This window comes from Rhinoderma darwinii, chromosome 3 (assembly GCF_050947455.1).
Source record: "Rhinoderma darwinii isolate aRhiDar2 chromosome 3, aRhiDar2.hap1, whole genome shotgun sequence".
In the NCBI taxonomy this organism is placed as follows: Eukaryota; Metazoa; Chordata; class Amphibia; order Anura; family Rhinodermatidae; genus Rhinoderma; species Rhinoderma darwinii.
Window position 1 is genome coordinate 355,001,915 of NC_134689.1, and position 17,150 is coordinate 355,019,064.

Here is a 17,150-nt window from a genome sequence, read left to right on the forward strand (position 1 = left end):
AAAATAATTCATTTTTTTCCCATAAAAAGTGGTTTTATTTAGTAAAAGTGTAAAAAATAAATAAAAGTACACATATGTGGTATCGCCGCGACCGTAATGACTCCATTAATAAAGTTAATATGTAATTTAAACCGCAAGGTGAACACCGTAAAAAAAACGCAAAAAACAATGGCGAAATTGCAAATTTTTTCCATTGCCCCCCAAAAAAGTCATAATAAAAATGAATCAATGAGTCCCATGCACCCCAAAACAGTACCAATCAAAACTATGTCTCGTCCCGCAAAAAACAAGTTGAAAAAATCACTACATTGATGGAAAAATGAAAAAGTTACGGCTCTTGGAAAGCGACGATGCAAAAGCAAATAATTTTAGTTCAAAAGTGTTTTTATTGTGCAAAAGTCGTAAAACATAAAAAACCTCTACATATGTGGTATCGCCGTAATCGTACCGACCCATAGAATAAAGGTAACATGTTATTTACGCCGCACAGTGAACGGCGTCAATTTAAAAACGCATAGAACAATGGTGGAATTTCAGGTTTTTTTTTATAATCCCCCCCCAAAAAGTAAATAAAAGTTAATAAAAAAATTATATGTACCCTAAAATGGTGCTATTAAAAAGTACAACTAATCCCGCAAAAAACAAGTCCTCATACAGCTATGTAGACGAAAAAATAAAAAAGTTATAGCTCTTTGAATGCGACTATAGAAAAACGAATAAAATAGCTTGGTCATTAGGGCCTAAAATGGGCTGGTCACTAAGGGGTTAATAGTAGTTTAGGTGTTTTTTTTAACCAAATAGCGTACACTCTATCTCTTTGCTACATCCTGGATTTATGCTAGAGGAAAATTTAGGACATAAAACTTGATTTTCCATAAGGCTCATTCGTGAATAAGGGCATACTGTCTGATCGGTGCACCAGTCTGAAGGAGCCGCATAGTGTGAGCTGTATTCATCAACGCAAAGCACGACTATGACATTACCCACCCTACTGAATTACTCTAGGTCTCACTTGGCATTCTTTAGACTCACTTTTCAAAGAAATGTTTAGTACACTAAGAAAACTTTGTCAAGGAACATTCTTAAATATGGCGTTTATGACAATTACACAACATAACTGATATAATTGCATTGATACATGACCCCACTATGTGCCTGTGGCGGAAAAAACATACTTAGTGCTAGTCATCACACTACACATGTCACAGAAAGGGTCAGTTCACACCTTGGGTAAATATGCAGCAAATACAGTAGCAGCAAAGTTGATGAGATAAAACAAATCTCATCCACACACTGCGTAAATACTGAGTGGAGAAAACGCTCGGAAATTGACCTGCGGTGCAGAATTTTATTTCGCAGCATGTTTATTGTATTTGTGTAAACGCTACTCATCTGTTGCAGGTTTTCCCTATTGAATTCAATGGGGAGGTAAATCCTGCAACAAATAGCAGTTGTTGCGTTTTTTTGTGGTGGGTTCTAAGCGATTCCGCCACAAAAAACGCAAATCAGAAAAAAAAAATTTCTCATGCTTGACTAAAAGTCCGTGTTCCTCCCTTCAGCGCAGCCTCCTGGGATGACGTTTCATCCCATGTGACTGCTGCAGCCAATCACAAGCTTTAGCGGCGGTTACATGGAATGAAACATCATCCCAGGAGACCGGCGTGCTAGCAGGCCGGCTAAGTGGTTCAGTTTTCCGCAGCTGACATTACGGGCGAAAAACTGCATCACAGTTTGGTGCGGTTTTTCGACCGTAATTCCCTGCGGTACACAGGGCAGATATGCTGCGTGCATTTATGCAGCGTATCCACCCCATGTGAACTCGCCAAATAGTATGCAGTCAGCGTGGGGACACCGAATGAATCATTGTATAATAAAAAGTTATATAACTTTCTATTAGACCCTGTGATCTATAGATTCTTTCTCTATGCTTAATAGTCCAGTGGGCGGTCTTATTCAGTGATTGACAGCTAGAGAGAGCAGGAATTTAGATCTATACATTACAAGCTAAACAAAGTATTTTCCAAAAATTATGAATCAATCTACTCAGTTCCTCCTGCCCTAGAACATGTTGCCTGCGGATCAGCCTGCGTTTTTAAAGTGACAGTTTTCCTTTAAACCCGAATATGGCCTAGTCACATTTATGATGAATCACAAGAAGGTCCATATATTCGTGCTTTTTTTAATGGAAATGTACCTCCTTCTCTTTGAAACAGTGCCTCACTTCTGCTATGTAGAAAGCATTTTTATTTGTCTCTTGGGTTATTTCCCTAGAACACAGAAGCAGGCCCAGCCATTTACCCCCAAACTCTATAGGCAACAGAGCACCAAGTACCTCTACTTACAAGTGGATCCCAAATGCTGGCCATCAAGGCAAGTAAATGTGTGAACATGGTTCTATTAACTGAGTACTTGTCACACTCCCTGCTTCTGTAGCTAGGCAGAAAGGTAGGAGAGGGTAAAGCCAGTCTGTCACTCAGCTGTTTCTGGTTTATCATTAGCTGAGAACCTATCAATTAGATCTGTCCTCTATTTAGTCCTGCTTTTTTCCTGAGATTCTTGCCAGTTATTGATTTATCTTCCCGGTTCCTTCTGCTGGCGTGCGCTTTGTTTTTGTAAGTATCCTCAGTTTGGATTTAGTTTTCACCTTTGCCCTTTTTTGCAGTCTCTATTACTGCTACTGTGTATGACCTTGGACTGTTTGACTATTGTCCTGTCAGCTGATTTGGTAATGTTTTGATGCGGTTTTACTCTCTTTATGATATTGGTTATCGTTTTGACTCTGACACATACTGCTCTGTTAAGAACACTTAGGCTGGGTTCACACGAGCACATTACGTCCGTAATGGACGGAACGTATTTCGGCCGTAAGTCCCGGACCGAACACACTGTAGGAAGCCGGGCTCCTAGCATCATAGTTATGTACGACTCTAGGAGTCCCTGCCTCTCGGTGGAACTACTGTCCCGTACTGAAAACATGATTACAGTTAGGTAGTGTAATATATTATAGCAGCCATCAGTGCTGCAGGTCTTAAAGTAAAAAAAAAAAAAGTAATAAAAGTGTTTTATAAAAGTGTAAAAACAAGTTATAAGTTACAAAAACAAAAAATGCTTTTTTTCCTATAATAAGTTTTTTACCGCGTTCGTAACGACCCCAACTATAAAACTATAATATTATTTTTCCCGCACGGTGATCACCGCAAAAATGAATTAAAAAACAATACTAGCATCACTATTTTTTTGTCCATCACCCCTCCCAAAATATAGAATAAAAAGTGATCAAAAATTTGCACGTACCCCAAAATAATATCAATACAAACTACAACCCGTCACGCAAAAAACAAGCCCTTACACAGCTTTTTTAACTGAAAACTAAAAAAATTATGGCTCTCAGAATATTGTGACACAAAAAATAAATAATTTTATAGAAAAGTGATTTTATTGCGCAAACGCCACAAAACATAAAAAAAGATATACATCTGGTATCGCCGTAATCGTACCGACCCGCAGAATAAAGTCAAATGTAATTTATAGCACACAGTGATTACTGTAAAAAAAAAGGACAAAAAATATTGTCAAAATTTTTTTTTATTTTTTTTGTCACTTTGCTTGCAAAAAAAATCGAATAAAAAGTGATCAAAAGATCACATGTACCCTAAAATGGTACCAATGAAAACTACAGATTGTAACGTAACAAATAAGCCCTCGCACGGCTCCGGTGGAGAAAAAATTAAAAAAAGTTCTGGCGCTCAGAATATAGAGACAGAAATTGTGCAGTGTCCAAAAGATAAGATTGGGCGCCATTTATCAGTGTGACACCGGCCACACATCTATGAATTGTTTGTTTACCCCATTATTATACCTTCTTATTATGCCCTGATGTATTCTGCCCAGATTAAATATGCCCCCACATTATAAACTAAAATACCAGCAAAACCCCAAACAGAACTATTACCAAGCAAAATCTGTACTCCAAAAGCCAAATGGCGCTCATTCCCTTCTGAGCCCTGCAGCGTGCCCAAACAGCAGTTTATTACCACATATGGGGTATTGCCGTAATCGTGAGAAATAGCTTTACAAGATTTGGGGTGCTTTTTATTCTTTATTCCTTGTAAAAATTAATTATTTTTTTATATTTTTTCAGAAAAAAAGTAGATTTTCATTTTCACAGACATATTCCAATAAATGTAGCAAAAGACCTGTCGGGTCAAGATGCTAACTATACCCCTAGATAAATTCCTTGAGGTGTGTAGTTTTCAAAACCACTTTTGGGGAGATTCCACTGTTTTGGTACCGCAAGAGCTCTTCAAACCTGACATGGTGCCTAAAATATATTCTAAAAAAAGGTGACCCCAAAATCCTCTAGGTGCTCTTTTGCTTCTGAGGCCGGTGCTTCAGTCCATTATCACACTAGAGCCACATGTGGGATATTTCTAAAGACTGCAGAATCCGGGCAATAAATATTGATTTGCATTTCTATGGTAAAGCCTTCTGTATTACAAATGAATTTCGCCAAAAAAAAATGAAATTTGTAAATTTCACCTCTACTTTCCTTTAATTCCTGTGAAACGCGTAAAGGGTTAATAAACTTTCTGAATGCTGTTTTGAATACTTTGTGGGGTGCAGTTTTTAAAATGGGGTGATTTATGGGGTCTATCTAGTACATAAGGCCCTCAAAGCCACTTCAGAACTGAACTGGTCCTTGACAAAATAGCCTTTTGAAAGTTTCTTGAAAATGTGAGAAATTGCTGCTAAAGTTCTAAGCCGTGTAACGTCCTAGAAAAATAAAATATTGTTCAAAAAACAATGCAAATATGAAGTAGACATATGGGGGATGTTAATTAGCAACAATTTTGTGTGGTATTACTATCTGTTTTACATGTAGATTACATTTAAAATTATAAAAATTTTAATTTTTGCAAATTTTCTTTACATTTTGGTGTTTTTCACCAATAAGCTATGAATTTATTGACCAAATTTTTACACTAACATAAAGTACAATATGTCACGAGAGAACAATCTCTGAATCGCTTGGATAGGCAAAAGCATTCCAGAGTTATTACATAAAATGACACATGTCAGATTTGAAAAAATGGGGCTGGTCATTGAGGCATCGATGATCCTTGGTCCTGAAAGGGTTAATTGAGCACTTTATGGGGGTATGAATAGAGCACTGTATACCAGTATTGACTGAGCACTGTATATTGTATGGAGGTAACCGCACACTCTCTGGCAGAATTAATTGAGTGCAGTATGCTGAGCTTCTATGCTGGGAAAGCAGTATTTTGGTTTGGGGCCAAGAAGCTAATAGGTACACCTCAGTATTGCATAAAAATTCAATGTATGCATGTAGTAATTATATCCTTCACTTGGCGAAACTGGATTTCTTGTGTGTTATGTATAATTCTTTACCAACTATACACTTGACTTCTTTTGCCCTATTTCGGGATGTTCTTGCTGTGACTAATAGAGATCACTGTAATTTTGATAGAATAGTACAATACTAGCCCTTTTTTTCCTGTTGGTTCAAAATTGCCTGCACCTTAAAAGTACATCTATAAATAACACCTGGCATATATTACAAGATGAAAAAAATCAAGGTTAACACACAGGCAAATTAGACTTTTAAATTTCCGTGTGCCTATTCTGCACTACAAATTCCCTTTGTGACATCTCACATTCAGTGTATCTTCCCCCTTCAACTGTAAAGCAAGACGCACAGGTCTGAAGCTCATGCAACTTTGCTACAGCATTTCATTTTCCTGCCCGTCAGCTTCAGAAAAATTGAATTCAATTTCTTGTATTAATTCTTTTATTTTATTTTTAAAACCAAGTATTTCCGATGCCTGCAGTAATATTGTTTTGTTACAAGATCTGTGTGTGCGGCTCATTTAAATATCAAAATGTAAGTGTCACTTGTGGATACCTGTGCCAGCTTCAAAACAGCCATCTGGATGTTGGTTGACGCTTTTTATCCAAGCCTATCATTACATCTTTTTGGGGCTACCCAAACGAAAAATCTTGTAGAAATGGAATCTGGGAAATTGGCATGAGGGCTAGACCCTCATGGTGTGCAGTACTGAGGCATAAAGTTGGTGGGAGCCTAAAGCTGTGATTTTGCCATCTGTTGTGTGTAAAATACACACTACACACACTACATAATTGTAAATATATTTAGTGGTTTCTACCAGGTTGAAGGGCTGGTACTGACATAACTAGACTGTGTCATGGAGAAGGTATTTTTCATGATTTTTTATTTTGCCCTTACCCCTGAACAAATGTACAGAATAAAGGGACATAAAGAAACTATATGAGATCATTTTATATGAGATAAAAATAATAAAATATATAATTTGTTAGCACTGTTAACACGATTCTATTCTTAATATATAGCAACCTGTGGCACCCTTGCCAAAGTCGGCACGTGGGGCATGGTTTGCTGGCACACTTCCCTCTCCCGGTGTCAAGCGCCACTGTGTGCTTGGCGGCGCTGAACACAGGGAGTGAGAGTGGCGCTTCATTATGCGATTGTGGGGTTGATCACAAGGAGAGAGAATGGTGCTTCATTATGTTTGTCGCTGCTCAACACTTGACAAGAACACAATGCAGCACTGCTCTCTCTCCCGGTGTTCAGCATCGCCAAGCGCATAATGAAGCGCTGCTTTCTCCTGGTGATAAGCGTTGCAAGGACTGAGTCTCGTACGTGCACCCCCAAATCTGGTGTTCAGTAGCCACAGTCTCTCCTATGTTCACCCCCTCCCCCCAAGATGGTGTTCAGTAGTCGCTCTCTCTAGTGTGCAGTTCCCCCTAGCTGGTGTTCAGGAGCCGCAGTCTCTCTATGTGCACCCCCCCAAAAAAAACTGGTGTTCAGTAACCTTGTATGCACCACAGATGGATCATCTGTGCAAACAAAGTCAGGGACAAAGTTCACACAGAAATGTAAGTTTAACTAACTGATTAATTGGTTTATGTCACATACATTGTAACAGTCCTACATGACAGCCTTCATCTTTTTTGGGTTTTTTTATCGGCACACCACACAAAAAAGTTTGCCTACCCCTGCTATATAGCATTAATATATTTGCACTATATGAGGCTTATGGTATTGCATTTGCATGTTGGTTTTGTAGAGTACTACTATATAGGACACATTTATATTAGTACTGTATTATATTATTGGCAAATAATGTTTAGGACTATTTTATAAACACTGTGTGCCATTATCTTATGAGTGCTGTATGGCACTGCTAGTGTAGCTATGGCCACAACATGGATTATTGGGCCCAGCAGTGAATTACATTTTCTAAAATTCCAATATGAAAATTGAAAACCTTTTCAATTTTAGCTACTAAGAAAAAAAAACCCTTGGATATAAATGGACGAGATACAATATTACATAGTTAGTACGGTTGAAAAAAGACACATGTCCATCAAGTTTAACCAAGGGATGCCAAAAGGGAAGGTAAAAATTTCTACATATAGGAGCTAATATTTTTGGGTTCCAGGAAATTATCTAAGCCTTTTGTAAAGCCATCTACTGTCCCTGCTATGACCAGCTCCTGCGGTGACTATTCCATAGATTGACAGTTCTCACAGTAAAGAATATTTGTCGCCTCTGCAGGTTGAACCTTTTTTTCTCCAGATGGAGGGAGTGCCCCCTTGTTTTTTGAGGGGATTTTACATGGAACAGATTTTCACTTAATTTCTTGTATGTGCCATTCATATATTTATATAAGTTAATCATGTCCCCCCTTAGTCGTCTCTTTTCAAGGCTAAATAGGTTGAATTATTTTAATCTTTCCTCATAACTTAGATTCTCCATGTCCCTTATTAGCTTCGCTGCTCTTCTTTGTATTTTTTCTAACTTCAGGGCATCCTTTCTATGAACTGGAGCCCAGAACTGAACTGCATATTCTAGATGAGGCTTCACTAATGCTTTGTAAAGTGGTAATATTACATCCCTGTCCCGCGAGTCCATGCCACTTTTAATACACAACAATATCTTGCTGGCCTTAGAAGCAGCTGATTGACATTACATGCTGTTATTTAGTTTATGATCTACAAGTACACCCAGATCCTTCTCAACAAGTGACTCCCCAAGTGTAGCTCTCTCTAGGACATATGATGCATGCAGGTTGTTGGTACCCAGATGCATAACTTTACATTTATCTACATTTGAACCTCATTTGCCTAGTGGATGCCCAAACACTCAGTGTGTCCAAATTAGCTTGCAATTTACGAACATCTGCAATAGACTGAACAATATCCCATCCTCTATATCATTAATAAATAAGAAGTTGAATGATAGTGGTCCCAGCACTGAACCCTGGGGTACACCACTTATAACCGGGGACCATTCAGCGTAGGAATCATTGACCACAACTCTCTGGATATGGTCCTTGAGCCAATTCTCAATCCAATTACAAACTATACTTTCCAAACCTATAGTCCTTAATTTACCCATTAGGGTATGTGCACACGTATGAGAAATGAGAAGCAGGACGCCTACAAATATCTGCCCATTGATTTCAATGGGAAATACCCGTTCTGTTCTGGGTGGTTTTTACGTGGCCGTTTTTCAAAATGTCACTTCCTGAGCCATTTTTGAGCCGTTTTTCATTGATTCTATAGAAAAATAGCTCTAAAAACGGCCGTGAAAAACGCGAGTATGATTGATTAAAAAACGGCTGAAAATCAGGAGCTTTTTTCCCTTGAACAGTTCCGTATTTTCAGACGTTTTTGATTTTCTGTGTGCACATACCCTTAGACGTCGATGAGGGACAATGTCAAATGCCTTTGCAAAGTCCAAAAACACGATGTCCACAGCGGCCCCTCTGTCTAGGCTTCTGCTCACCTCTTCAGAATAACAAATCAGGTTAGTTTGACAACTTCTGTCTATAGTAAATCCGTGCTGGCTGCCACTCATAATACAATTTTTTTGTCACATAATCCTGTATATAGTCCCTCAAACATTTTCACCACAATGAATGTTAAGCTTACTGGTCTATAATTACCTGGGGAAGACCTAGAGCCCTTTTTGAAAATAGGCACATTTGCCGTGCGCCAGTCCCTTGGTACTATACCAGTCACTAGAGATTATCTGAATATTATGAAGAGGGGGATCGCAATGTGTGTGTTATGATTCCTTATCTTGTGTGGGTGTTGGAGAATTATTCACGGTTTATCAGGTGTTCTACCAGAGGAGTAACCTAAAGCCCCTGTGCACAATGCAAAATCTGTAACAGGAACCCCTAACTATTATGTGTAATTTAAAATATTAATGTCTTATGTGGCAGAGCGACCCCTCATGCTACAGGGCGACTGCTACCTTTGCACCCCCATAGTTCTACTGTACTTTGCGTAACCCAGGATCCATATTTAACTAAATGTGAAGGTAGAAGGACAAAGGAATCGCTCCTGGCTAGTGTTAGGTGCTGAGTAGTGGGACAGAAGCTGCGGGTCTGTAAGGTCTTCTTATAAAAATAGCACCTTTTGAGACACACTGCGGACCTGCAGCTTCCTTCCCACTCCTCACCCAAAACCAACTTATTTTTGTCCTACTTCCTTAAAGGTGTTTTCCCATGAGAGACATTTATGACATATCCACAGGATATCAAAGAGTAATGGTGTAGACAGCAGCACACCTCAAGGAGTGGAATCAAACAAGGTAGAAATGTATTGTCAAAGCATCAGCATAAAGCAGGCAACGTCTCGACCCATAGTGCGTGAATGGTCTTTCTCTAGCCTAAATTTTGACCTTGTTTGATACCACTTCTGGAGATGTGTGCTGCTGTCTACATCATTACTCTTTGATAATTGCAACATATTGGATCTGGTTCATCCGATTTTGACAGCGTGTCACCACCTCTGGTATTTGGGACCTGTGCTGCTTCACCCCATTTTCTTGGATATCCGCAGGGTATGTCAGAAATGTCAGATAGATGCAGGCTCTCACCTCTGGGACCCACACTTATCTCCAGAGCGGGGCCCCCTAAACCCCGTTCTGCCACTCTGTGTTGCGGCAGAAGCAGGTGAATTCCTACCATGACTTCTGATCATGGCTCGGTGAGCTATGCTTTTTCTGTAAGTCCCATAAAACTGAATGGTAGTTACAGAAACAGTGTAGCTCGCATGCTATGCTACTTCCGTAACTGCCATTCACTACTATGGGAGTTACGGAAACAGGAACTGCGCTAAGTCCTGCTTCTGCCGCAACAGAGAGGTAGAATGGGGTTTAGGGGCCCCCGTTCTAGAGATAGGTGCGGTACCCAGAGGTGGGACCCGCATCTATCTGACATTTTTGACATATCCTGTGGATATGTCATAAATGTCTCTGATGGGAAAACCCTTTTAAGTTTTACACTCTAACTGGCCATCAAGAACCCCTAGCAACTGCTATCCCAATGTTTTATAGACCTGTTAGTAGGTCTATGAAACGTTTTTTGTCTTGCTCGTGGTGTAAAATAATGCCCCTTTTTGTTTTCTTTTGTTTTTTTATTTTAAATAAATGTGTTGGGCCCAGTTTTGTCCATCACTGATCATTTTATTGTTTGTTTGTTTTTTTTATTCCTTTTTCAGAATTCTAGTTTTCCGGCAGCTTAGTGCCCAATTGCCATGCTGTGTGCATTGTGGAAAAGGGATACATACTAATTGCTACTCTGAGCTGGTGCCATCACTTCTCTTCACTGTCCGCACACGTATATATGGAGAGGCCTCTTATCAGACTGCTCTGTTTACTCCCGTCTCTCTGCCATACTGTACCATGACTGACCTCTGAACCAGCCATCGATAAGGTTACAGCAAAGACATGTATCCCTCTCGGGGACAGAGCAGCGGCGGTGGCGGGAGCGATGTCTGTGACTGGCAGAGCTGCAGCATTGCTGAGAAGGGACCGTGACTCATACGTCAGCTTAACTTATGTATGGATGCCCTCACCTCTCCCCAGTCTCTCTCTGAACCACTTCAGCCCTTCAGGGTTGAAGTAACACAGAAGAATTGTGCTGCTGTTGATTCCCAGGTTTCCTATCAAGTAAAACAATTTACCTTTCACATACAGTTACATAAGTTTCCCCTTTCAATCCAAGTTGATACAATGTTGTATAAAATATGGTAATCTGGATGTTTTCTTTGTAGCTGCTATAACAGGAGAGGGGTACAGCCACAGCAAATCAGATCAAAATGTTTAAAATTGGATTCAGCTAATTCTACATTTTTTTTCTGTTTCTGGGAAAGCTGGGTGATCTGCATATTTTACGTCTGCATATTTTTGGCTGTTTCACCTGCAAATAATGCAGGGATATTACCAAGCAATGCAAAACCATCAAGATTCGCTGTAAGGGCATGTTGAGACGTGGCATACAATTTCCGCCGCAGATTTTGTCACGAATCTACGGCAATTACATAACAAACCTACTGCAAAATCCATCTTCGTGAGTATGCATCCAGACATTGACGCGGTGAAAATCCGCTGCTTCTTTGTAACAGACCGTGCATGATGGGGATTTGAAAAGCTGCAGCATGCTCTGCTTTCAGTGCGGATTCTTTTCCGTGACGGGTTTTGAAAACCACATCGACTTTTATTGTACTGTCAATTGCTGCGGAATCTGCACTACAAATCCGCAGCAAATACGCTACATCTGAACATGCTCTAGTGCCGCATGCTGCTGTGGTTTTGGCCTCAGCGGGTCTACACTATGGCCGATCAGTGAGGCGATTTTTCGGAAGGAATGTACTACGGGTTCCAGGTGGGACACGGTGAGTGATTTTTACGCAGCGTATCTGACCCGTGGGAACCCGGGCTTATACTGTATTAGTAGAGATGAGTGAAACATTTCTAAACTAATCCCAAACTTTTCACGCCGCACGTATCGCGGCAAAATTTCATCCACCGGCGAGAGCCAACCGGCATTTTACTGTTTAGAAAAAGGATCAGGTTTTCTCTTTCCTACGTGGCTGTGCAAGGCCCCCTGCTCCCCCTTGATCGTCTGTCTGTAAACCGTGGAAGGCGGTGGTACTCCCGCCCATGGCTATTAAAATGGGTGCCAATATATACAGGAGATTCTGCTGCATGTATCTGCGCAGAAGAAAAGGCATTTAGGCAGGCGGTTATGGGAGTAAATTTTAACAGCTGTGCAGGGGTTAGTAATAGGGGTAGTTTTAAGGGCAATCTGAGCACTGTCGACTAGCGACTAGCGTATTTATTCGGACCGACTAGAATCGGCCCTGAAACAAATTGGAACAGATTTGCTCATCGGTATGTATTAGCTCCTTATACCTTTTTTGTGGCTCCTTCCATGCCGTTTAGACTTATCTCTTAGGCCCTGTTCACAGAGGTTTTTTTTTGCAGGTAGAAAAATCTGCCTCAAAATTTCTTTAATTTCTTGACGCAGTATTTGCGGTGTTTTTTTTTTAATTTTGCGGCGTTTTTCGGCCACGGCCATTGAGCGCCATGGGCAAAAAAATGCTGCGAAAAATGCTTTCTATGCCCCTCCCCCATTGATTTTAATGGAATGTCAGAGACGAAAACGGTGGAAGAAGAGCATGTGGCCTTTTTTTCCCCACAAGCGGCTAAGAGCGCAAGCGGGAAAAAAACGCCTCCGCCTACCATTAAAATCAATGGGAGACGGCTTCATGCGGTTTTTGGCAGCGTTTCCACGTCAAAACTCTGTGTGAACAGGACCTTACGCAGGGAACATCTTTTTTTGTCTCATTGTTTGATGCTCATCTGTTTACATTACTTGTTGTTTTACCTATAAATAAAGAGATGATGATGATGATGATATTTTAGCTCAGTAGGTAGCATGGCAGCTCAGTGGTTAGCCTTGAAAGGCTCAATTCACACCAAGTATTTTTCGATATAGTTGGCAGTTTATTCCTGAAATGAAAAAGTTAGTTGGACGTATACTATACGATGTCTTGTCTATAGACCTCTAAAGGCCGGACAAATGCCAAAAGGGTCTCCTTTTTGGGATGTCTGGCGAGTTTATATCTGGATACATTTATTTAACGGTATTGATAAATGTTTACTGCAGAACTTTTCGAAACCACAAGACGCCATAAAAAAAAACTTGAGTGTAATGGAATTCAGTGGCAGACATGGAAATGTAACGGTATACGACTGCAAAGAATGTTTGGATCCACCTGAAGAGAAGAAGCGAGAATTGGGGAGATGTACATCAAAACTGGTGCAAAGCAACTTAGTAGTTGCACCCACAACCAATCATATTCCACTTCTCATTTTTCTCGGGCCCTTTGGAAAATTAAAGCAACGACTTGATTGGGCAACAACTTCCCTTTGTATTTATAACAGTTTTGATACATCTTCCCTTATGTTGTTTTCCCCTTTCAAAATGAAAATGAATGCAACTGTATACCTTTTTTTTTTTAATGAATATATTTGGATAAATCAAAGCTGCTGAATGCAAACGTTTAAAATAAATAAATGTATACTGTCAGGAAAGTCTCCATCTCCAGTCTCCATCTCCATCTCTATTAGCAGTTTTCTGACCAAATGTGGTATGAACCAAACCTCTGACCAGGGCATCATCTACATGGACTTGATATGTAATATATGAAAATCATTTTTTTTTTTTATTTAGTGTTTTATTTTCCCACAGGCTTTTCTAGAGAACTTCAAAAACAGAAATGCACCATATTACGTTCATGTGAAGTTGGCCTTATTAAAAAAAAACTGCACCAAAAACGCACATAAATGTAAAACACTTCAAACACCTTGAGTATTAAACTGTGTATGAAGAAGGCCTTAGGCCTCATTCACACATCCGTTGGCTGTCGTACGGCTGTAAATGACGAATCCGTGAAATACGGACTGCACACAGATGGCTTCCGTGTGAAGTCCGTTGTTTCACGGACCAAATCAATGAAAAGGCCGATACTGTTTAGTCAAAAACGGACAGGAGTAGAACCTGTCCTATTTTTGATGGAACGGCCACATAGTCCCGTTAAAACAACAGAAGTGTGCATGGCCCCATAGAAATGAATGTGTCAAGGTGCTATCCGTTAAAAAAACGGATAGAACCCTGACGGAAATAACTGAAGTGGGCATGAGGCCTACACTGCTTTTCTTATTTTTCAAATTAAATAATAGGTTTATTTATTATCTATTAATGCTATTATCTGAAGAAACTGCGCTATTTGCTTTGTTAGATTTTCCACATTAAATTAGAAAATTACAATATCATTATTTATGGGAATTTTATGTTTTTAATCTGTTTAAGTTAACAGTGACTTTGTATTCATTATGTAAAATGTTTCAAGCACCAATTAAACATTTTCCATTAGTTATAAAGCATTTTGAAAGCTCTTTTTAGAATTCGAGCAGACATTTTTCTTACAGCAGCAGAAAAAAAAATCAGGCCATTCATAATACTCGCACAGCTCGGTGGGGTGATTTACCACGGGTGAGTGGGCCAGCATCTCCAATACATGTCATGAAAGTGTCAGATTCCTCTGATATACACCGGAATGTTCTGGCTATGACAACTTCCTTCAGGGAAGCCATATGGGCCAAAACGATTCTGTTTCTTTCTAGAGCATGATGGATAACACCTATTCCATCCTAGACCAACATGTCTTGAGTATCAAGTAGTGCCGTATGGTTTGGATAGCGTGCTCAATTTGAAAAACACTGGTCAGCTTGTACATCTAGAAAGCCCCATTGCATTGCCTTGGGGTAAGCAACCATTTTTCTTGATCTAGTATTGTATATTGGGGATTGGAGAGCAGGCTCTTTAGCCGCTGGCTTGACATCTGTTCTTCTCCTGAAGAACAAGCTTAGACAGTTTGCATAGGTCTGTGCTTTTAGCTGGTCACATAGCGTGTGCACAAATTGAATACAATGTTTAGAGGTCTCTGAATATGGCAGTTTTATTTCTTATTTATGTAACATATGATTTGCAGTGAACATTTCGTATCTTTCCCTGTAGCACTTATAATCTAGTTTCCCACGGACAAAGATTATGCCCATAGAAAGACCATGCCATTGCATAGACTCTATACAGATGCTGGAGATTTACTAACTATTTAGACCAAAGTGTCAATGCACAGTATATAACATATGCCATGTATTTAGATGTCGTCTTTATCTCCTTTTTACAACCATTTTTAGTAGAATAAAAAGCTTTTAAATATTCTATCAAATACAGCAGTCACGTGGAAGCTGCACATATGTAATCTACATCTTTATATGTATGGATCGAAATTTTCCAGTTTCCATTGACTTATTCATATGATGAACTATTGCAGATTTTTTTTTATTTTTTATTTTTTATACAGATTACATATAGAAATATTGACATAAATAATAGCAAGCTCTTAGATCATATTAACTGCTCATGCAGAATCTTTTCTATATGGAAACCCATCTATATCCTAAATATGAACATGAGAATTAACCCTAAATTAATACCCTGGGCAAAACAAATAAACTATGTTATTGTTAGTACAGGGCCTGAGGAGGCGAGGCATGAAACAATATCTCTCTCTTTGGTGGTCTATGAATCCCGGAGTTATGTACCACACCTCGTTCGGCACAAGATATTACAGTGTATCAGTTTGAAGTGTCCTTAAAGTAGACTTGAAGCAGAACATACTAAAAAGGAACCTAATGTTCCCATTATCCTGAAATGAATGGCGTACACTGGTTTCTTAGCTACTTTAGAAAACTGGCTATAGATCACTCTCATTTTGAGGGACACCTAATATTAATGCCAGATGTATTGAAATAGTGCAAAACTGTGGCATTACATGGGTGGTAAACGGAAACTGAGATCCACTACTAAGAGATATTGGACTTTAAGTAGACTCCCAAAATTAAAACCTTTACCCTATAAACCATTCAACCATAACATTAAAAACCCCTGCCTAATATTGTGTAGCTCCCCCTCATGCTGCCAAAACATCTCTGACCCATTTAGGCATGGTCTCCACAAGATGCCTGAAAGTGTCCTGTGGTATCTGGCACCAACGTCTTGTAAGCAGCAGATCTTTTAAGTCCCATATGTTGTGAGTCCGGGACTCCATGTATCTAACTTGTTTTTCCAGCTCATCCCACATACATTATGCTCAATCGGATGGGGATCTGGGGAATTCGAAGGCCAACTCAACACCTTGAAAGAGGTCACCGAAATTAGAAATTATCATTGCCATGAAGGGATGTATTTGGTCTGCAACAGTGTTTAGGTAGGTGTCAAGTAAAATCCACATGAATGTAAGAACCCAAGGTTTCCCAGCAGAATATTGCCCAGAGCATGACTATGCTTCCACTGGCTTGCCTTCTAAACATAGTGCATCCTGGTGCCATCTTTTCCCAGGTAAACAACACACAAGCACTCAACCATCTACATGGCGTAAAAGGAAACCTGATTCATCAGACCAGGCCACCTTCTGTCATTGCTCCATAGTCCAGTTTTTTGTTTCTCCCGGTAGGCACTTTTAGCGGTGGACAGAGATCAGCATGGGCACTCTAACCAGTCTGTGGCTATACAGCCCAAAACGCAGCAAGTTGTGATGCACTGAGTGTTCTCACACCTTTCTATAATATCCAACATGAAAATTGTCATCAATTTGTGGGATTGGACCAGACGGACTAGCCTTTGCTCCCCACATGCATCAATCACCCTTGAGCGGCCATAATCCTGTCACAGGATCATCAGTTGTCCCTCTTTGGAACACTTTTGGTAGCTTCTAACCACAAGTCCTGCCGTTTTTGAGATGCTGTGACACAATTTTGATCGCTCAGATCTATGCACTTGCTATTTTTTCCAAAACATCAACTTCAAGAACTGACTGTGCATTTGCTGCCTGATAAATCTCACCCCTTGCCTGGTGCCATGTAACAAGATAATCAATGTTATTCACTTCACCTTCAGTGGTTTTAATGTCACGGTTGAACGGTGTAGATATTAATGATTGCAAGTCCCTTCCTTTCCTTGGTTAATCAAGCTTCCTGTCTGATCACAGGCGTTTTTGGCCACTTCTAACAATATCTAAAGCTTATTTAGTGTTCGAAGTGATGACTTAGGTCTCTTTCACGCAGCAGTATTTTGGTCATTATTTTGCATCAGTACTTGTAAGCCAAAACCAGGAGCGGAACATAAACAGAGAAAAAGTATAGAGGAAAATTTACACCTCTT